This window comes from Scyliorhinus canicula, chromosome 15 (genome assembly GCF_902713615.1).
Source record: "Scyliorhinus canicula chromosome 15, sScyCan1.1, whole genome shotgun sequence".
In the NCBI taxonomy this organism is placed as follows: domain Eukaryota; kingdom Metazoa; phylum Chordata; class Chondrichthyes; order Carcharhiniformes; family Scyliorhinidae; genus Scyliorhinus; species Scyliorhinus canicula.
Genome location: NC_052160.1, coordinates 100,463,747 through 100,488,045, shown reverse-complemented (window position 1 = coordinate 100,488,045; position 24,299 = coordinate 100,463,747).

Sequence of the window (24,299 nt, the reverse complement as noted above, 5' to 3'; positions counted from 1 at the left end):
ATTGGTGTGTCACCGGACAGCCCAACCACGATGCTCTGCTCCGGATGGACAGAGTTCCTGACAGCGCAGGAGACGTGTTGTCTCAGCCGTGCGGGAACCCGGTGTGACGGCTGCGGACTGTCGAGCGCTGCCACAATCAGCCGGAATCCATGCCCCTGGCCGGGGGGGGGCTTCAGCGAGGTCTGGGGGGATTGGTGGAGGGTGGCCAGCGGCTGGGAGGGGGGGGGCTGTAGGGTCGCGAATGGCGGGTTGTGTCCACGCAAAGCCGGCACCATGTTGTACGGCGCGACCACTGCAGGTCGTCAGCTGTGCGCATGAGCGGCCCGGGACCCGATCATTCTCTGCCCATTTGCGGCGCGGGAGGTGGGGTTTTGGTCAGCGCCGGTGCTAGCCCCTCACCGGTACCGGAATCGGTGAGGGGTTCGCAACGATTTTTTTCATGTAAACTTCCCGCGGATTCTCCGTTCGAGTCGGCACTTAACTGCAAAAACGGAGAATCCAGCCCCATATCTTAGTAAGATCTGCAAACTTAGCAACAATAGTAAGTTCTTTCTTCCAGATCATTAATGTACATCATGAATAGTTGTGGTCCCAATACGCACCCCTGCGGAACACCACTAGTCACTGGCAACCATCCTGAAAAAGACCCCTTTATCCCATCTTCTGCCAGTCAGCCAATCCTCTATCCATGCCAGTGCATTTCCCCTAGCACCATGGGCTCTTATCTCATTAAGCAGCCTCCTGTTGGCACCTTGGCAAAGGCCTTCTGGATGTCCCAATAGATCACGTCCACAGTCTACCATTTGTCTAACGTCTTCTCAAAGAACTCTAACAGGTTTGTCAGGCATGACCATTCCTTAACGAAGTCATGCATCCTCAGCTCTACTTAACATACACTTCAAAATACTCAGCAATCTCATCCTTAATAATGGACTGCAAAATTTTACCAATGACCGAAATCATGCTAACCAGTCTTCTGCCTCCCTCCATTCTTAAACAGGGTTGTTACATTAGCTATTTCCCACCCTCTGGGGTCCTCCCTGACTCTCGTATTATGGACCAGTGTTTAGAGAACACCAAAGTATATCATGGAATGCACCTGACCCACACCGTTTAATAGATTTTGGTTATGGGGAGCACAAGGACCCGCTCTACAGGTGTGATGCAACAGAGATCTAAAGTATGTTTAAAAACAAAACAATGTTTATTCTATGAATTCAGTTAATACTTTATAAACACACTGTAAACAGTTTGTCAACTACCAACTCTGATCAATCCCACTAAGGGTAACCCTTAATAACTTTCCCAACAACATCCATAAGTCAATAAAAACCTTTTTAACAAATACAGCAGGTTTGAAATCTCTACAGAAAGCAGGTAAATTATCAAGTGATCTGAACACCTTTTTTAATACAGAGACAGTGAGACTCCAACATCCTTGTAGTCTGAATACAGGTTGCAACTGGGCAGCACAGTAGCGCAAGTGGATAGTACTGTGGCTTCACAGCGCCAGGGTCCCAGGTTCAATTCCCCATTGTGTCACTGTCTGTAAGGAGTTTGCACATTCTCCCCGTGTCTGCGTGGGTTTCCTCCGGGTGCTCCGGTTTCCTCCCACAGTCCAAAGACGTGCAGGTTAGGTGGATTGGCCATGATAAATTGCCCATAGTGTCCAGAAAGGTTGGGAGGGGTTATTGGGTTTGGGGGATGGGGTGGAAGTGATGGCTTAATGTGGGTCGGTGCAGACTCGATGGGCCGAATGGCCTCCTTCTGCACTGTGTCTTCTATGTTCAAACCGAAAACAAAACTAAGACACCCTGCTCAAAACGAAAGTAAAAGACAGAATCACATTCCAGCTCCACCCACACAATGACATCACTGCAGCCATTTGATAAACACCCATTTCTTAAGGATACACTCCCTTGACACTAGTGGTTCCTAAAAGATCACCACCAATGCCTCCACCATCTCCTCAGATATCTCCTTCAGAACCCTAGGGTGTAGTCCTTCTGGTCTAGGTAATTTATCAACCTTCAGGCCTTTCAGCTTCCCCAGGACCTTCTTCTTAGTAATGACCACTACACTCACATCTGCCCCTGACTCCCTTGAAATTCCGGTAGGCCACTGGTGTATTCCACCGTGAAGACTAATGAAAAGTACTTATTCAGTTCTTCTGCCATTTCTTTGGTCCCCATTACTATTTCCCTAGCCTCATTTTCCAGTGGTCCAATGTCCATTCTTGCCTCTCTCTTATCTTTTATACATCGAAAAAAACTCTTATTTTATATTACTAGCTATCTTACACTCGTATTTCCTCTTCTCTCCCCTTATTGCTTTTTTAGTTGTCCTCTGTTTGCTTTTAAAGGCTTCCCAATACTCCAGCTTCCCACTAATCCTCACCACATTGTATGCTTTTTCTTTAGCTTTTATGCTGTCCTTGACTTCCCTTGTCACCTATGGTTGCCTCAACCTCCCCTTAGCATGTTTCCTCTTCCTTGGGACGAATTTCTGTTGTGCCTCCCAAATAACCCCCAAAATCTCCTGCCATTGCTGTTCCACCATCTTCCCTGCTAGGCTCCCCTTCCAATCATGAGCTTTCCCCTCAAATGTGTCCTTGATGCTTTCACAGCATCCTTCATCATTAATTCCTGCAGCAGTCACGAGTTGGATCTTATTGTGTAGTTTGCTTGATCTGAGCAAAACTCGTGTCTGTTAGTTTCACTGGCCCAGATATTCCATTTCCCAAGGTCGTACCCTGGTGGTACCCCTAGATGATGTGCTGGGGGACCACTCAGAATTTCCCATTGAAGGACTGCATGGAAGATTTTAGATAGTTCTGACTCACTGAGCAGAATAGTTACCCAAGAAAGCTTGGAAGGATTAAAACCAGTTCTAAAACCTGGGTAAATGTACCAGTGACAACCCCACCTCCACAAATGGACACCCTGATAATGCCACAACCTCCTTACCTCTCCAGCCCTGGGACTACCTGACTACCATTGCCTGACCACCCAAAAGCTATCCCACCGACCATCTGGCTACCCTAGACTCCACGGCCACTCTGCACCTCACCCACTTACCTTCCCTCTTGGGACATTTATACTTACTGGTTCAGGGCAGCTAGGGCTGAATTACCCCTTATCACCAAAGAGCTAACGCTCAAAGCACTGAGCTCCCTCAAATATCTCTGGCCTCTGGGAGTGACTCAAAACGTAAGAGTTGTGTCAGCTCCCTAGGTACCTAGAACAAACTTGCATGATCTGCTTTCTGAAATCACAAATTAGCTGGACCTTCAGTGAGTGAAATCTTATTTTGTGAATGAATCTCACAGGTTGCTGTTCTCAAGGCCACATGCGTACAGTTGTTGGCACCCTGCACTTAACGGAAGCCTGAAATCAGAGTGAATCCCACAGCTCCGACAGGCTGGCTTGCTTCATCCTTGCGGAACTGCACACAATGGCGAGTTTTACTGAAAAGGGTATCTGTGACCTTGCTGACCTATTGTGTGTTGCTGATTCTAAAAGGACCCAACTGGAGTCCTGAAACGATCTACAGGCAAAAGGTTTCAGTGCAGCAGTAACCTTGAAAGCAACCAGCATGTCCTTCCAGCACGCGTTCCTCACGGAGGTTGTAACAAGTATGAGCTACCACATCCCTAGACAAGCAGAAGCATCTGCATCACTGTCTTTTACTAATCTCCGTATATGGGCTGCGTCTTCTGTAGGCCCTTAGTCATGTCTAAGATCTTCATGGATTTGGCCCCCTCCTTGTCAGCAGCTGGGTTCTCCTAGGGCCCCACTGGCTCCTGTTGCCCAGGGCAACAATCTTCCTTGATCTGTGCCAATCAGGGAATAGCCCTTCTCCCCATGCTAATCAAAGCTATCAACAAGGCAGCGTTGCCTACAGCCTACATTCTCTACTTCTTCTTGTTTCTGTGAACACATACAGTTGACCAAGCAATGTTAGCTCCTGAGGAATGATCTCCCTCTTTTTACAAAGCAGGGATGTACGGCCAGGATTCTCTGAGCACGCTCCGGCTCCGTTCGACGCGGCGCTGCTCGGGGCCATTTAAAGTGGCCCCCCTGGCGATTCTCCGCGGTCGGCCGATTGAGTTCCTGCCAGCGTGGTTCTAACATGGTTCCAACCGGCTGGAGCTCGGACCCACGGCTGCGGTGGCCGTCCTGGTGGGGTGGCGGGGTGATCAGACTCTGGGGGGGGGGGGGCAGGCCCATGATGGGGGGTCACTGATCGGCGGACGCACACGATCTGGGGGGGGGGGGCCCTACCTTTTTCCGCGCCGGAACGCTGTATGGCTCCAAGCAGTGCAGGGCCGCGTATTGGCAGTGGCGCTGCTGTGGAGCATTCTGACGCCGCGCTGGCCCCCTTCGGACCATGGAATCGCTGGGCCAGGAGGATCGTTGACGCCAGCATGAAACACTCCGGTGTTTACACCGGCGTCAACACTTAGCCTCCGTATTGCAGAATCCCGGCCGTAACCTCCAGCCATTGACTTTCAGTCTGCCCATCATGGCCGGGATTCTCCGACATCCCGGCCATGTGTTGACACCTGTGTGAACACCGGAGTGGTGCACGCCGGTGTCAACGGGCCTCCTGGCCCAGCGATTCAGCGGCTCTCAGGGGGCCAGCACGGCGCCTGAGTGCTGGGCGCTGCTCCAGCGGCAATGTGCGGCCCTGCACTGCCAGCGCGCGTCCGCACATGGGCATCGGCCATCGCTGTGCCGGTGCATGTGCACGACGGCCGTCTCCACGCCGGCGCATGCGCGTGGAGTCCGACTTGGCGTCACCGCCGCGCAACATGGCGGAGTCCTACAGCGGTCCTGCGGTCCCCCTCAAGATCGCAGGCCTGGATGCCGTAGAGGCCCCCCCCGGAGTCTGATCTTCCCTGCCCCCCCCCGCGGGGGACTCGGTGGGAACTTGGCCGATCCACCATGGAGAACCTTTCAGCGGCCCCCGAGAGGCGCTGCGCAGGGGCAATTGCCGGCGATTCTCTGGTCGCCGGAGAATGGCATCCCGGCGTCGGAGTGGCGTGGCAGGAATTCTTCGTGTCACCGATGATTCTCCAACCCAGCGCGGGCTCGGAGAATCCTGGCCCATATACCAGGGCCACCCTTTGTAGTTGATATCATCCTGGAGGATGACGTTTGTCTGAGCGTTCCCTTCAGATATGACTGCGCATCCACTACGAGGGTTTTAATTAGGTTCAAAAGACTCCAAGTTCTAGGAGCCACAGTCGGTCTTGTGTTGGTCATCCTCCAGGGGCCTTAACTATCAATAACTATCAATACCAAATCCTTGCACTTGCATCATGGCTACAAGCTCGGTGCTTTGAATGTCATGAGCAATGTACTGAGAACATGGAGGATTGTAGGGCTCACACTACCTCTGCGCAGCAGATGTGACCATTGGTTATTTGACGCTATATCCATTCCCACATGCCTCTGTCAGGCTCAGATGCCAATTAAGACTAAACGTACCACAGTTCATAAATATAATGAATTTCTCGCCTGAATGCGCATCGTTAGTTAAGGTGTCAAGCTCATTCATTGTGCATTAGACCCTCGAATCCAGTGCTCTCCATGGTTTGAGCAGAACAGTGATGAGGTCTCCCTTCAAATGGCCAAGAATTTCTGTGCTGAACTCTGCCCATACCCTCTGAAACTGCTTCCTGATTGATTTTTTTGCAGCTTTCTTTTCGAACTGTAAGGCGATCTCTAAAATGGTTCTGCTGACCTCTGTCTGGGAGATTGGCTTCCAAAATCCTGCATCACTCAACAGTTCTTCCATCCTCAATGCCTACTATTTCCCTTTCCTCCTATTACTATCCAGCATTCCCCTGTTGCTCTTTTCCCCATCATTATTCATGTGCATTCCCACTCTCTTCAATGAGCCCTTTAATGTTGATGACCCCTCTTTGCCGATCTGACCCCTCTTTATGCCGCGTGCACCCTTACTTGTCAGGACCTCCCTCATAAGACCATCCAATAACTGACCCTTGACTTTTCAGCTACCAACTTTCAAGATTCAGATGCCTGTGCTCTCTGCCTCACAATAACATGACTCTACACCCATGACCAAATTCTTTTGGTAACTGACACATGCTGCACACCATACTGTCTGCAACTGTCACTACCCAAAAAGGCTTTGCCCCACCTAAAGCCGGGACCAAAACATGCATTGCATGCAAAGCACTCTACAATGTTCCGCACAGCCCAAGACAATTGTTTCAATATGCCCCTGACAGTGTGACCTTAGCCCAGGGCAGTCTCTGACTGTCTTGTACAGCCTTATAAATCCTGACCCAGGACAGTCTTTCACTACTCCACTCTGTTTCTTAACCATCCCCATGTCCTGCCTCAGTCTCCCTTCCCCACCCCCACATCCCCCCAACTGGCACAGCGGGTAGCACTGCTACCTCACAGCACCAAGAATTCCAGCCTTGGCTCACTGTCTGTATGGAGTTTTCACATTCCTCCATGTCTGCGTGAGGTTCCTCCGGGTGCCCCAGTTTCCTCTCACAGTCCAAAGATTTGCAGGCTAGCTGGATTGGCCATGATCAATGCGCAGGCTTATGGGGATAAGGCAGGGGAGTAGGCCTATGTACAGTGCTCTTTCTGAGGGTCGGTGCAGACTCGATGGGCCAAATGGTCTCCTTCCGTACCGTGAGGATTCTATGGGTTTTATGGATCCTTGGTCCTCCCTCTCTGTCCTGTGTCCCAAAACTGCCACCCTCACCCAGTCCTGACTCCATCTTCCCCCTCCACTCTGTTATTGCCTCCCATGCCCAACCTTGGCACAGTTTGTGATATAGGCACCCAAATTCTCGCAGCAATGCTCATAAGGTTAGGCAAAAGCAATATCTACGTACCTCAAAATCATTGATGAAATGAAGCTTGCTGGGTGCATGCCATTTATATACAGCCCGGTAACCAATTATCCACGGCGATGTAGTTCATTTGGAGGGGAGCGTAATTCTGGCAAGTTGGCCTTTTAATGCACATTCATGCGATGCATATAAATGCAAACATGGTTCCCAACATAGATCAGCAGGAAAGATGATCCGTCTTGATCCTGCCATCAAATTCGGGGAAACAAAATTCCAACTAATTTCTCATCAGCTGGAATCTGACTTTTACCGTCACGCTAAATGTTGTGATTCTGTCCGCCATGGTTCCCTCCATTGGTGGGAGGCAAAAATACTGCCCTCTACCTTTTTTATTAAATGTTCTGCGAGAGTAGCAAAGTGTTAAAGAAATATTCTTTTTGTCAGTGTTGTGTTTCTGCCTTGAATGTTTTGAGTCGTGCACACAGATCCATTCACACACCTGTCAGATTGTCCACGTCTATCCTCACTTAAAAAGCTTCCATTGTATCCACATTTAAATGTGCGCCATTTATTCTGCTAGCTGCAGGTTTAAGAGACTTAAATAAATAAACTGGGCAGGTGGTGTCTTGTGAAAGTGATACATTTCCTGTTGTTCAATGAAGTTTGCAAAACAAAGTTGAGGAGCGGCAACATTTTTCTCATTAATGTGGAGGGGAAACTAACCTCAATCATTCTCTTTGACTAGTTTGTGACTGCAGCATTTAAATCCCAGGGTTTCTCACTGCATTGGGATAGTGTTACAATCCCAGTTAATGTTATAACTGGACGAGAAGAATGGAACGCTGACTCTAACGTCCGGTAAATTTGAATTTGTTTTAGAAAACGTGGAGGTGCAAATTCACAGGACCGTCAATTAGTTTCATTAACAATGAAAATAAAAATATATTAAACAGGAAAAGTTGCATTACAATACTCATTTATTTCCCACCCCCTAACCTCGCAAATATACACAGATCTTAAGGTTAACAAAGTACATCTCAAGCTACAGTGGTCTCAGTAACATAAAGTCCCTTGAAAAATACAGGCTGGCTGTGGTAAAGTACACACTCTTCTCTGAACCCAAGTAAATATCTGTGGGTTTCTCCTGAAAATGCCACTTTTTTTTTTTTAACGTGAGCCACTTTGTCTCGCCGAATTCCAACTTCCACACGGGTGATTTTAAATTCTGCTTTCAAAAAGACAAACTTTCAAATTATGTGTTCTCTTAACTGTTTCCAACAAATTTTCACTTGCAGGTTTTAAACCTTCCCTCTTTGGGATTTCTTTGTATTCGCAGTGCTTAACTATTGATTCCCAAACTCTATTAGGAAGGCACCAAACTTTTGATTTAACTCTGAAGTCTGCTTTTCCACTTTAAATCTGATTATTGCAGCTGTCTCTTTAACTCCGACTTCTTCTCAGCTCTGCCTGTATTTATTTAACAGTTCCCTGTTCGAGTACCGTTAACTTCAGGCTTCTTGGAAACTTCTCTTCAGTTCTTTTGTTTCCTTTAAGTAGATGGACTTGGGCTCTCTGCCTTATTGTCTCAACCATTACTCCATGGCATGGTTTTCTTCGAGCAAAGCTGAGAGAGTTGTTCCCTCTCTGGCTTTCTAAACCAACAGCTAAGCCTGAATTCAAAAAGCCTTTCTACCTTAAAAGGGTCCCCGGTTGCTAAGCGCCAACTTCATACTTCTCCAACGTCCTCTTTACTTTTCATGCTGTCGCCCTCCCTTACACAATAGAAGCACAGTTTCATCTGAAACCAAAAGCCCCACACATACAGCACCTTTTTCCAGCAGGAACAATGGGCGCGATTCGCCCATCGGGAGGCTAAGTGCCGACGCAAAAACAGGAGTGTTTTACTCCGGTGTTGGTGCCCATTCAGGGACACGATTCTCCGGGTACTGATGTACTATCAATTACTACGAGACGAGAGTAGAGAATAATCGAGGCTATATTAAGCAGAGATATGTGGCCTCCTGCAGCTGCTACCAGAATGGAAGCAGCTCGGGTGTGCAGCACACACATTTATACTCCGCCTATTGGGCGGAGCCAGCAGGCAGGGATTTACCCACGTACCTGTAGTACAGGAGCCTTACCGTATTACCTCTAATAATCATCATTACAACTACTATACAATCAGTGGTGGCTACCACAGGTAGCACGGCGCTGGAGCAGCCCTTGCCGGTGTGGACCCAGCGCGCGGGGTCCGCGCATGCACAGTTGGGCCGTCGCCAACTAGCACATGCGCAGTGGCCTTCTTCCCAGCGTTGGCCCCGACGCCAAATGGCGCAGGGTACAGGAGCCGGCATGGAGGAAAGGAGGCCCCTTGACAGAGAGGCCGGCCCGCCGATTGGTGGGCCCTGATCGCGGGCCAGGCCCCTACGGAGCCCCCCCCCGGGTCGAACCCTCCTCCCCCCCCCCCCCCCCCAGGCCACCCCCGAGCCCTTCAACGCCGAGGTCCTGCCAGCTCAGAGGATGTTAGAACGGCGCCAACGGGACACGGCGTTTTGGTGGCGGCCGCTCGGCTCATCCGGGCCGGAGAGTCGGCGCATACCCCGACCACGCCGGCCCTAGTGGTCACCGATTCTCAGCTCTGCGGAGAATCGCGTCCCAGCATCGGGGCGGCGTGGCGCGATTCACGCGGCCCGCTGACGATTCTCCGACCCGGCGGGAGGTCGGAGAATCCTGCCCCATAGGTTTACCCTTCCTTACACAGAAATACTAATTTCAGCCCACCTAAAACTATACCTTATTTCTAATATTTACCAATGCATATATAAATGCCTTAAAACTACCTTTGTTTTCTCGCAATAGACATAAAGTTTGCCGATTGCCATTAAGAAAAAGATTCAATCATTTAGGTTCCAGGCATATTTCAAGCACTGCCATTGCCCCATCCCACCTCACCTCCGATAGCAACAAGATGTGATTAATGCCTATATATAGACATTTTCATTGTTGTATTGTGAAACCTGGCACTTCTGGCTCACGCAGATGCATGTCTTTTCTATTCCAGTTGTTCTATCAATGCTCCTAGTTTCAATTGGTGAATATATTATGAGGGATGAGTAATGCACCTGTAATAGGATTTTGGGAGAAGGGAATATATATTTGTGAATCAAATACTTTCATTTACAGATGAGCAGTACATTCACTAGTAGATATAACGGATGCTAAGGGGAAACCACACTACGGACATAGAATCATAGCATCCCTACAATGTAGAAGGAGGCCATTCAGCCCATCAAGTTTGCACCAACTCTCCAAAAGCAAACCCTACCTAGGCCCACTCCCTTGCTCTATCCCCGTAACCACACGTAACCTTTGCACACTAAGGGGCAATTTAGCATGGCCAATCCACCTCACCGGCACATCTTTGGACTGTGGGAAGTAATCTGAGCACTCGGAGGAAACTCACGCAGACACGGGGAGAACATGCAGACTTTGCACAGACAGTTGGCCAATGTGAGAACCGCTGTGCCAGCATGCAATGAGCTTCAGCAATACAATGAAATCCCCTGTGAGATATTTCAAAGTGAGTTCAACAAATTGAGGGAAAAGGACAGTATCCATGTTGAACGTCGCATCTTTGAGGATATTTAAAATTGTGGACAAAGCCCAATGAACACTTTTCATGTTCTAAAGTACATAATCTATCATTCAATATCATAGAATTTACAGTGCAGAAGGAGGCTATTCGGCCCATCGAATCTGCACCAGCCCCTGGAAAGAGCACCCTACCTGTGCCACACCTCCTGTGCCCCTGGCGGGGGGGGGGGGGGGGGGGGGATTGTGAGAATCACAGCAGGCCGCTCCGACGCCGGGCCACAGATTCTCCGGCGACCGGAGAATCGCCGCCAATTGTGCCCAGGGGGTCACCACCGCGCCAGTCGGGGGCCATTGATAGCGCCCCCCCCTGCCGATTCTCCGTGCCTCGACGGGCCGAGCGCCCGTCAAGTTTAGCCGCGTCTCACCGGCGTGGGATGCGCATGGTCCTACCCGGCGGGACTCGGAGTTCTGGCTGTGGGGCATGTCCCTGCCAGGGGGATCCAACTCCGGGGGGGCCTCCACTGCGGCCAGGCCCGCGATCGGGGCCTATCGATTGGCGGACGGGCTAATTCCAGGGGGGGGCTATGTTCCTCCATGCCAGGCCCCTGTAGGGCTCCACCATATTGCCTGGGGGCCGGCATGGAGAAGGCAACCCACGCGCATGCGGACCCATGGACCCATGTCGACCGTGGCGCGCATGCACTCTGGCGCCGTACTAGCCCCCTACAAAGGGGTGAATGCCTGGGCCTGGGGGCCCATTGGGGCCTGGAGACCCATTGACGCCGGAGTCGCTCGCGCCGGTTTTGACGCTGGTGTCAAGACTTGGCCTGGATTTCGGAGAATCCCGGCCATTGTTTAAATACTTAGAGCCCTTGTAAAGAAAGACTGCAAGGAATTGGGTTGAGAGGTAGGAAGCCCACACATGTAATGTTGCATTCTGTGAATAAACATGTTAACAAGAAAAGTACTAGCATCTAATTTCAAGGTTCACCCCAAATGGTTTGGGGTAGATTTGACACCTGACAATTTTGAGATGCAGAAAAATAAAACATCAATCAGATCAAGGTTTTAAAAATGAACGACCGGATAGATTTATTTATTGGTTTACAATAATTCCAGCCTTAACTATACTGCTTGAAGACATACAAAACAACAAAAGTCAATTCTCTTGCACCAATACAAAATCCCTCATGTGGCAGTTTGCTGCTGAGGGTTTTAGGCCTGGCTCGATCAACTGTGGCTTCAGAATAATTGATTTCTGATTTGGGCAATGGCCGTGGAAAATAAACCCATATCAGTTGCCTCCTGTCTTGCAGAAGTGGCGTTCAGATGTATTACACAGTATTCTCTAGTGAGTGAACCCTACACAGTGAACAGGGACAACGGACACACAAACCCTGCTAAAAGCTTTTGTAGCCGGATCCTTTCTGGCTGAGGACAGCGAAAGAATGTGGCATTTATGTGAAGAACAGCCAAGGACAAGTGCTGAAGGAAATAGCATTGACCATATCCAGTACCATGGGCACTCAGGGTACTGAACTTGCAGCAGTAGCGTGTGTAGTCACCTACCTGGAGTATTTCCCTCTGCCACTTGACATTTATTCAAACAGTGTGAATGTGTGCAATAGCCTGACTGACTTTTTGCCACTATGGGAAGCCTCTATCATCAGCCCCATTTTTAAAATGCATAATTGAAAGCCCCAAGAGAAAGAATATGGAATGTTTCAAGTAAAGGCTCACCATCGATCCTCCCCTGAGGATACGAGCGGATCAGTTACCTCAACAAGGGGACGGGGCGGCACTCCTTGGGAGCCCCACATGACCGAGGAAATAAGCGCTTTCCGGGTGTGTCAGACTAAATCTGAGGATCTTATTCAATCCCAAAGTAAAGATGATGACTTGAAACAGATTAGAGAAGAATCAGACCGTTTCCACCATCATATAATAAGCAGAAGAACCAGCTAGAGGTCAAGGACAGACTGGTTCTTGAGGACGGACAATACGTGGTACCAACCCCAGATCGTAACCAAGTCATCTATTAATGTCATGACATTCAGGGACATCAGGAATAGAAACCGCTACAGAAATAAGTCAGAAACCTATGTTGGTGGCCAAATTTGGATAAAGATGTAAAACATTATGTTGAAAATTGCTTAATACGTGTACAAATCAACCCTGATCAATATGCTCATCAAGGAGAGCTCAGACATGCTAAACCTATAGGGAGACCTTGGCCAAACTTACAAATTGATTATGTGGGACGTGTGTGTGAACAAAAAGCCTTCTCATTCATTCTGGGCTGTGAACTGCTTTGAAAACAGACTGACTGAAAATTGTCTCTGGATCGGTGAAAAGGTTTCAAAAGAGACAGGCTGAAGAATATCTCTGGGTTGTGAAGTGGTTTTAAAACTGACAGGTTGAAGAATATCTCTGGGCTGTACAGGGGTTTTAAAATGGACACGGAGCAGATTTCGTGGCAACACACAATAGCTGCGACCCCCATCATGGGGAAGACCAGAGGCCTACCACTCTCTTGCCCAACCCAGTCTCCCGAACCCCCAGAACTCTTGAATGACAACCCCCTCTACAGCTGGTCAGAGGATGCTTATCTCTTGTGAACAATGGTACATGGTGGAGTGGGGTACTCACTTCCTACCTCCCTCCCAGAATCCATGGCGCCTGGACTCCATTTTCAAAAGCCTGTGTGACATCACATTGGTGGGAGGGAAGATTCAATGAGGCTGGAACATCTGACTTCCTCGCTAATGATATTACAAAGCATTCAAATCAGGTACCGCCCTTTCTGGGCGGCAACCCTATCACGTCAGTGGAGAGGGCCAAGAACATTGCGTTCGGAGTTCTCACTGGCACAAATTCCTTTTCTGGCCTCTCACGAGCGTTAGCGGCCATAACAGGATTTTCGCCCACAGTGAACGGGCCCGGAAAATTTCACCCATAATTTTTATGCGCACTGACAAATAACATTGTCAGTTTTTTTAAACTAGGGGATATCAAAGTTGTACTCACATGGTATATTTTCAGAGCTGTTTACAAAGTCACTCTGCTTACCTTTTTGGAAAAAGCTGCTTTCTGGCTTTGATTATTTTCTGACGACTGAAGCTTAAGATTTGGTGAGCAGAATATTGCTTGTGTGTTTGGCAGCTGAGCAATTGCACTAACGTTCAAATAAATACCTCCTCCAAATGTTTGGTTGCAAGGTATTTGTAAGGAAGTTTAGCCATCTAAGATGACCGCCTGCAAAGGACCATGGGAATTATGGCCAACCCAGGACTCAGACAGATACAGAGCTTATGTGTATCTGAAACACAGGTAGCTAGACCTGATCGAAACCCCCGCTCGTTTGCATTCTTAATGGCCCGTTTCCCAGGACAATAGGACTCCAATCAAGAAACTGATACAGCCACAGACTGATCGGTGCCACTCTCTTTACTCAGAGAGCCCAACTGCCAAGGTCAATAACCGCTAAGGATCCGCCCAGCTACCAAGGTGCTCGCCCCTTTATTGGCCGAAAGTGAAGACAGTGGTCAGAGCCCTGTCGAACTATTGGGTCCAAGGTTAAGGACCGCCCAAAAGAGAGCAAAATCCCAGAGGGATAAAAGAGGACACAGCCATGTGTTCTATCTCTTTTGGACCCGGCCTGTGCCAGCCTCTTTTGGGATCAGCCTGTGCCCACACCAACTGCAGCATAACGACCAGACAGCCAAGTTCAAGACCAACGATCGCTACCTGATGGATGAGCCCAGCAGAGACCGAGCCACTTCTTTGGACCAGCCACGTGAGATCAAGATAAAGGCCTCATCCATCTGCACAGTGTCGGTAGCCCTGACGTTAATTATAGGTTATTGTAGCTGATAGGTGTAGTTTAGCTCGTAGTAGATATTGTGTTTGCATGTCAAAGTAATCCTTGTGTATGTAAATAAACCATCTTTTGAACTGACTAACTGGTTGTGTGGCCATTTGACCGATGTAAGGGAAAGACTTGTGGTTCACCGCGGCAAACAGAAGTACCCAGAGTATTGGCGACGCTGTTGGGACATAACGTCATATCATAAATAGAGCCTCATCATTATTTGGCAACAGAAGACATCAATATAATTCAGTACTTTCAAAAATCCACAATTACATTGGTCTGCAGAATGCATCGTAACCCCTCCTGTGAAGAAAATGAAAGTTGAAATTTCGATGCATGGGTAATTTCATGGTTTAAATCTTGAATTTGATGGAGGGTTTCAGTTTTTATTCTAAACCATGTGAAAAACTCATAATATGTAACTGTAGTGTTTGAATTTAAAATGTATTATTTTATTGTTCACTTATAGGGTGTACACTTCACTAACTAGGCCAGTGTTAATTGCCCATCCCTAATTGTCTTGGAGAAGGTGGTGGGTGAACTTGAATCACTGCAGTTCCTGTGGTGTAGGCACACCCACTGTGCTGCTAGGGAGGGACTGCCAGGATTTCGATCACTGTGGGTTTAATAATTTGATTCATTAGTGTTTAAATATTTTTGCGGCTGTTTGAAAAAACTACATTCGCACAAGAGTTCAATCTAAATTCAGGAGAGATTTTTGTGCACCACAGTCAACTAAAAGGGAACATATAGGGCGGGATTTACTGGCTGTTCACACCGGAAATCCCGTTGACAACGGCAGGGTGGGTAGATCCGGCTGGTGGGCCGCACCCGCCGCAGAAAAACGCAGTGGGATGATCGCTAAAAAACACCCGTCGGGCGCAATCTAACAGAAAGGTTTCTAAGTGTCATTTGTGCCGGGTTTTGCTGGGAGATTCCCGCCGGCTCTGTCAGCGAGTGTCCCATCGCTATCTAACCACATTTACTCACCTTTCTTGGGGCCCTGGGGAGTCACTTACGGCGGGATTTACTGCCTGTTCATGCCGGTGGGAGATTCCAGTGCCACGCGGGCGAATGGGTTTCCCGGTGGCGAGGGATGCTGTCAATGGGAAATCCCGTTGGCAATGGTGGGCTGCCTCCCCCGCCAGAAACACGCAGCAGGGTGGTTGGTAAATCCCGTCCTTAGGATTATTTTCAAGACTGGGGACCTGAGCTCACTGGCCAGACCGGCTCCTCAGAGATCGGCCCATCATTTTGAAAGAGTGCCCTGATCTCTAACTGGGCTTGTGGATTCTCCACACCCCCTACCCTTGGGCACACACTAACCCACATCTCTCCAAATGATGACACCCTGCTATGGGGTCACTGAGGGCCCTCCCATTTCAGGCCTTCCCGCACACCCATTCAGGCCCCACCCCTTCTAGGACCCCACCCTTTACGCTCCTCCAATCTTCTGGAGACCCTTTCATATCTGTCCTACACCCTCCTTTCATGGGCATGGTCCCCTCAGGCCCTGAGACTTGACAGTCCCACCGTGGCACCCGGACACCCTGGCACTGCCAGGGTGGCAGTATCAAGTTTCCAGTGCCAAGATGCCAGCCTGGCAGTGCCAAGATGCCTGCAGTCAAGTGGGAGAGCCACGCCCACCCTGCTCTACCCCTGACCACCAAGGGACCTCCAGTAGCCCGGGAAACCCCACCCAGTGCCGCTCTGTCTACTCCACGTTTATGTGGACCAGTACTGAACAGTGTCCAGCTGGGGTCTCCCTGAGGTGGCTGGAGATGCCGGGAGCCCTGTAGATCCCAAGTAATCTTGCTGAAGTCGGTTTAAAACCTACTTAGGGGTGTGAGGCTTAGTCTCACTTGTTTTGGGTGGGATTCTGATCGCGACACCTAACAGGATCTGTTTAGATCCCACGAGGTGTGCTGGCTGTCGGGAAGCCTGCAGGAGGCCTTGTAGTGATCTGTACATCTGTACATACATCTGCACATACACCAGGGACTACAGACAGACGTAACAGCCACAGCATCACTAGAGGGCCGCATCAGAGACGGGTCCAGCCCAAGGGAGGATCCGCCTCTTTCAGAAGCACAGGGCTAGTGAGCAGCAGCAGACAGAGACAGCTCAGCATAGGCAGTTTACCTCAGCTTCACTGGTCATACCTCTTGACTGTATTATATCTAGTTCAGCTCTGGAAACAGAACAAACCCATTGAATAAAGTATTTGTGCTAACTGGAAGTCTACAATCTTTATTCAGACTTAGAGAATAACATAGGCCTCTCCTAGGATCTACTGACCGCGCTGCGCTCCCATTCTGCTGCAACGCAGCCAGTAGATCGCACCCATTGAAACATAAAGATTAGGAGCATGAGGAGCCAATTCAGGCCATAGAATTTGCACTACCATTTAATATGGTCATGATTGATCCTCAATCTCAATGCCATATTATTGCTTTCGTCCATACACCCCTTGGTGCCATTAAAATTTAAAAAATGGTATCTTCCTTGAATACATTCAGTGACTTGGCCTCCACTGCCTTCTCTGGTAGAGAATTCCACAGGTTCCCCACCATTCGAGTAAAGACATTTTCCCTCATCTCAATCCTAAATGGTCTATCCTGTATCCTGATGCTATGTCTCCTGGTTCTAGATTCCCTAACGAGGGAAAACATCCTGCCTGCATCTATTCTGTCCAGTCCTTCTAAACTCTCGTGATTACAGGCCCAGTCTGAATTAATCTCTCCTCATAGGACAGTCCCACAAACCCCGATATCAGCCTAATGAACCTCCACTACACTCCCTCTATGACAAGTATATATTTCTTAGGCAGGGAGACCAGAACTGCAAGCAATGCTCCAGGTAGAAATCTTTGATTTTGATTCAGATTTTTATTTCACTCTGTCATATAGTTATCTCCACAGATCCTAATTACCCAAAGCTCATGAAATAGATTATCCTCACTGCTGTACAACTCTTCATGTGTCTAAATTGTAAGAATTAGTTTGAGTTCGCCGTTTCAAGTAATGGCAAAAACAATGCTTGTCCTCAAACATATGTCATTCCGGATGTATCATAGAAAGATTTCCTTCTTGTAGTAGTCAGGAGGTGTAAATATGTAAATAATATTGGGGTGGCACGGTAACACAGTGGTTAGCACTGCTCCCTCACAGCGCCAGGGACCCAGGCTTGAATCTGATCTTGGGTGATTGTCTGTGTGAAGTTTGTACATTCTCCCCGAGTCGGCCTGGTTTTCCTCTGACAACCAAAAATGTGCAGGTTAGGTGGATTGGCTATGCTAAATTGGCCCGAGCTGGGTTATAGGGGTTCTGTGGGATTTGGGCCTGGGTGGAGTGCTCTTTCAGAAGTGCCGGTGCAGACTTGATGGGCTGAATAGCCTCCTTCTGCACTGTAGTGATTCTTTGATTCTATGATTGGAGGAGAGAATGTTTGACAACTGATTAATCCACTGATGTACACACAGCGAAGGACACAGCTGTCACAAAATAATTTTGACATAATAGCTGTCATAACTTCACTGGAACAGAATTTTCCACAATGTGTGAAATGTCTTGCATTGCTATTACATACCTGTTAGTTTATTCTCTTGGAGAGAAACCCAATAACAATACTACGGGAGCTATGTTTGTTTTAAGCTTTCGCACATAATAAACTTTAGAAAACAGACAAATTTGCACCAAAAAACCTCTGATGATTTGGTTTTACTTGGCATGTTTTACTCAACCACACCAAAGAGAGGTAAATGCAGTGAAATCACATGCTTGAGTGATTGGAATACACTTTGTGCTACTTGATGTGGTCAATGTTTACAAACATTGAGGTTTCACCACTTAGACCACAGAAGCGTGAAGGGATACAAATGGAACAAAGTTTCAGATGGTTCTTACAAGCTGTCCATCACAGCCCACTATTCAAAAGCTATGGATGGCTTGCAGATAGTGGATCTGTGGGAACCAGATGCAGACTGGCTGCTCTCCTTCGAGGGATGAACACATGGAGCTGCAATGTAAGTATTACAGTTATAATGCTCTCTAGATTCCAGACAGGGGTCCCTTTTCTGGTGGGGGAGGGGGGGGGGGGGGGTTCCGTGTGGGGGTTGGATCTGCGTGTGGGGGTGTCATTGGAGAGGGTCCTTTTGACAGGGGGTCCATATTAGGGTCCCCCCATTGCAGGGGTCCCTGTGGAGGGAGACGTCTGCTAGAGGAGGTGTGGCAGTGTGGGAAGACAGTGCATTGTTGGAAAGGGGTAGCCCTTGGATGGGCTAGGATAGCCTCTACCAGCATGCCCTCATATGGTGGACCTCACGGAGGGCCAAGGGGGCAACCATTATCCCCTTGGTGCACCGCGGGTTCCACCACATCAGATTCGCAGTTGCTGAGACGACACATGATCCGCGGCCACATGATTCACAGCCACGGGGACTAGAGAATCGCAGGAATCCGGAGCAAAGGGGTCTTGGCCCGCTTCAGAGATGCAAATGGGTCTTAATGACCCATTTTCATTCGTTTAAATCCTCCTGCCAGCACGCAATGTGGACCTCATTCTCTCTGCCAGCGGGGATTCGAAGCATCGTGTTCGGATCAGCACCTGGCGCCAATCACAATTTCCTCCAATGGCGGTTCTGCGTCCGGAATGCAGAATCACGCTTGTGTACCTTTATGTTTCCTCAAAACCCTTTGGCACCAAAGTGACACGAAGGCAATTTCCAATATTGAATATTCCAAGATGCAATTCTATAGGGTTTGGCTATTAGAAGTTGAAGGGCAGGTTTGTTAATCCTTTCCAAATTGCATCAAATCTCTCATGTGGTCCCATATCCTTTAGGAGATCACATTTCATGAATGGAATGTCCAACCCTACTATTTGGGTTTTGTGATGAATTTCTATTTGGACACTATAACCTTCACTATGCTGAAAACCGCTTTGGGTAATTCCAGGTCATGAGCATTATTTTCTTTACAACAATTCTGTGCCTTGTGTTATTCATGTTTGTATGGAGATGAGTCGCTGAATTCAAAGTCAGGACCCTGATGTCGGGGCCAAATTGTCCCGAACTTGCATTGTGTGGAGAACAGTCACGAGGCAGTCATTTTCCCTCAGTAGCTAGTTCAGTGGCCAGAGGGCGCACTCGCCATGCAATTAAGGATGTTGACTCTCAGAAGGCCACACTGCAAAAAACTGTCAAGTTTTCCAGTGGCTTCCCAGGGCAGGTTGGGGTGACAGGTTCCCTAGCTAGTAGGTACTCTAAGCCCAATCGAGGCAACCGGGTCCTGTTAGAGGGGTGGCCGCTAGAAGCCACCCTCACTGCTCTTGCCTCAGATCCCCTCCCCCCCACCTTTCCTACCGCCCTCACCCCATGACCCACGTTCTGCCTTCAGTCACATGTGGGCTAGTTGAACCATATGGAATACTTGCCTTTCTCAGACATTGTATAGGCTGGGGTTGTTTTGCTTGGAGCGGAGAAAGCTGAGCAGGGACCTGATTAAGGTGTATAAAATTATGAGGAGTTTGGATAGGTAGATAGGAAGGAATGTTTCCCTTAGTGGAGTGGTCAATAACCAGGGGGCACAGATTTAAGGTAAGGGGAAGGTGGGTGAGAGAGGATTTGAGGAAAGACTCTTTCACCCAGGATGGTAGAGGCAGGAACACTCACAACATTTAAGAGCTATTCAAATTAGAAATGATTATGAAACAAAGCAAAAGAATAAAGCCATTTTGTAGAAATGGTTGGGGAACAAAGCAAAAGAAAAATGTCATTTTGTAGAAGTATTTAGATGAGGACTTGAAACCCGATAGCATACAAGGCTTCGGCCAAATGCTGGAAAATGGGATTAGAGGAATAGGGGCTTGATGATCGTCACAAACACGACGGGCCCCTTTTGTGAGGGCCACGAAGAATCCAGCACAAGTTTTAAGGATGCAAAGAAATAACATTTATTTACAATAACATATATATATGTACAACAGCAGCAGCAACTTCCCTTGCTGCTCACTCCTCTCTCTCTCTGCTGGTTCCAAACTGGCCAGCTCTATTTATGCAGGGAGTCTGTTAATGATTTCTCCGCCCCCTCATTGGAGAAGCTCATACTCCCAAAGGATTGTAGGATTGTCATTAGTCCCCAGCCAGTGGTAAGCAGGCAGGTTATAACAGCCCCTTTCCGTGTTGTAAATTCTCTATGAGTCTATGATTGGGGTCCCTCTGTGATCCTAGGCCTTGGGTGGACACAGTCTCACCTGCAGTAACAATTTCTGCTGGAGAGGGTGGCATGAGAAGCTGCCACCCTCTGGTATGTCACCGTGGACCTCAATCACAGGGAAGGCATGACGGCGGCCATTTAAGTGCCTGAAGGGCCCCTGATTCCATTGGGCTTCCTCTATTGAACTGGCGAGGTTCTCTCTACCCGTTCTCTGACAAGTGAGCAAGACCACCATCAACCCAACAAAATCTCAGCCAACATATCCATCAACATCTTCAGTTATTCGGCTAAACTAACATCGGTGTACTAAATGTCCCTTTATTCTATACTGATTTTGTTTTGATACGCGGCCTCTCATTTTGTGCGTAAATGAGTAAAATGAGTGGTTTAAGATATTTACCACTCTTGTGTGTATGTAAAAATTTAATTTGCTCTTGATCACTCTGTTGCATCTTGTTAGCATCTAACCTTTGTTTAATGAGTTGTTGATATGACCGCATGGTGCAAGTTTTTACTGCTGCTACTCAATGTCCACACCAAGAACTCCTAGAACAGCCAAAGCAATGGACTGATCCCTTGTCCCCGGCTTTAACAATGTGCTTGATCCCATCAACAATATCAATGTGCAGCCCCAAAGTGTCCTTAACGTGGAAAAACATATTAAGGTATTTCACAGAGGCACGGTTGCAAAACTGAACACAGAACCAGGAATATATTAGGGAGATGTGACCAAGAGTGAAGTTAAAGAGGTTTTTTTTTTTCTTTTTAATAAATTTAGAGTACCCAATATATTTTTTCCAATTAAGGGGCAATTTAGCGTGGCCAATCCACCTAGCCTGTTGTGGGTTGTGGGGGCGAAACCCACGCAAACACAGGGAGAATGTGCAAACTACACACGGACAGCGATCCGGGGCCAGGATCGAACCCGGGACCTCAGCGCCATGAGGCTGCAGGGCTAACCCATGCGCCACCATGCTGCCAAAGACGTGATTTTAAGGAGGATCTTGAAAGAAAAAAGTGCGATGGAACGGCTGAGGGAGGGAATTAGGCCCTAGCCAGGATATGCCCGCCACAATGGCAGGACGAAAGAAGCAGCAGCTGCAGAAGATGCCACAATCAGAAGAAAGGAGAGTTTGGGGGCAGAGGGAAGATGTTACAAAGATGGGGAGGCTTAACACCAAGATAGGAATTTTACATGTGGACTTAAATGAAACAGGCATTAATGCCGGTCAATGAGGACAGGTGTGATGGATCTCAACCTCAGGTAATGGGGGCTGTGAGCCACTTGCTCATATATTTGATAGTCTGCTGAAGCTCTAGAATTGTTTTCATGGTCCATCAACATTTTAAAAACAATATTAAATCAGAATCTGGAAACTACAGACCTATTGGTCTGGTGCCGTAATAGGAACGTTGCCGCAACGGACTTGAACTATATGATGACTATGAAAGAGAATGGATTATGATTGAATCTCAGCATGACTTCTGAAAAAGAAGTTGGAAGATCAATCAGATTTTTGTATTTTAACATCCAGGCTGCAAGGCAAGATTGGTCTTAAGGAATAAGTGATTAGATTTTAGGTCGGACAAGATAGCAGTTGCATTTTTATGGACCAGTGATGGGTAACCTAGGCTAGTGAGTGGGCTGCATGCGTGACCCTCCTTCATCTCATTGGGCCGCAAGATTTAAATTGGGATTGTTCACTAATTATGACCCTAGAACGAGGTTAAATACATTTAAAACATGCCGATCGACTTATAGAGAGTGCTTAATCATTTATAAATTAGTAGAACTGTCATCAACTTCAAATGGTAAAAACTAAAGAAATATTTACACTTTGGACATAGAGGCGTGGCACCCACAGTCAATGTCATGAGCGATCAGCGCGCACCTCATTCCACTTGCCCTTGCTTTATGTGTGTATCACTTCAGTCATGCCGGTAGGAAGAAGAACAATGCGGATGGAAACCAGCGGAATGTGGCAACCCTGCCCATGGGCGACAGTCAACAAAGTGTCTCGTGGGCCGCACTCAGATCCCTGATGGGCTTACATGTGACCCCCGGGGCTGAAGGTTGCCCACCACTGCTGGAAATACAGTGAGAACATGACTGATGGAATCAGCAGCGATCATTTTCAGAATTGTAACTCTTCAACCTTGTAAACAATCTGGATTAAGGCATCACAGGACTTCTCTGCTAGATCAGGGACAATGTGAATATATATTTGGGTATGAGGACCTTGGATGAGAAAAGTTGATTACAGTGGAATCAGATGTGATTGGCGGGAATGGGTCTATTCCTGGCAGATTTTTGTCAACATGGATAAATAAATATATCATGGTGCATTAGTGTAGAGCCAACTGTGTGTGTGTGATGTATATTTGTACATATATGATCGATAATGAAAGCTGTGTCAAGGAGCAAATTAATTTCCAGTGGGATCCTTCCAGACTGGAGTACATTCAAATCTAGGTCCCTGGGTGTAAGTTCTGTGTTCTGATCTCTATACACTAATACATCTTTAATGTCATGCCGATTCTTCATGACTTTTAATCAAAATCCATATCATTTGCTATCACAGTTTTATGCTGTAGGTGCTCATTCTATTTCCCATTTCAGTTGTCGCTTATGGCAGCGTTTGAACATTTTGTTCAAGCAACTTGCTAGGAATGGAGATGCTTAATTTTTAATTTCTTTCCTTCTGTTAATCACCTCTGATCGCTCATTTTATTTTTTTTTCGACTTGCTGCCACTTCCATTATTCTTGACTTCCTACCCCAAGCCTATTCTCAACCTAATTTCAATAATTGAAAATTATTCCTAAGTATTTTCAGCATTAATTTCCATTGGTTAAAGATCAAGTAATTGATTTTTGGCAAGTTAATTAAAAGTCCTGCTTGTAAATTGGTACTAGCGAGTGCATTGAGCTATCATATTATATTTTCACTACAGCTATCCTAGATTCTAATCCAACACCGTCTGGTAGAATGATGTGAAATAGTTATAATGATGACTGCGAGACTTTTAATGATAGGGAAATATTAAGGGAGGGGAAAGATTGCATTGACAGTGGGACAAGAAAATGAAGGATTTCTACACAAAATGTTTCCCCCATCTCTGAGGGGAAGATTTTTCTTTGGTGAATGGATGTTCAGAGAACCATTTCTAGTTATCTAAGACTTCATTTAAGCATTTACTTTAATGCTACTTTCCTATGTAACCCAAACAAAGTCCGGGGGCAGGACTCTCCCTTTTGGTGACTAAGTGCCCAAGCCCTCCTTAAAACGAGCGAGAATAACTCCGAACATTTTCCTCGAAGGCCATGAGGGCACTCTTTTTCTTCCGCCGCCACCACGGCCTCCAACATGGCGGAGGCGGAAGAGACCCCCTCCACTGCGCATGCGCTGGGGTGACGTCAGCGGCCGCTGACGCTCCGGCGCATGCGCGGACTCACGCCGACCGGCAAAGGCCTTTCTGCCAGCCCCGACGCCGGTCAGCAGGGCGCCAAAGGCCGTTGGCACCGGTCAGCTGAGCGGAACCCACTCCGGTGCAGGCCTCCCCAAAGGTGCTAAATTCTCCGCACCTTTAGGGGCTAGACCCATGCTGGAGTGGCTCCCGCTCCGCCGACCGGTGCCAACGGCCTTTGGTGCCCTGCCGACCGGCGTCGGGGCTGGCCGAAAGGCCTTTGCTGGTCAGCGTGAGACCGCGCATGCGCTGGAGCATCAGCGACCTCTGCGTCACACCAGCGCATGCGCGGCACAGGCCCGCCCTCCGATC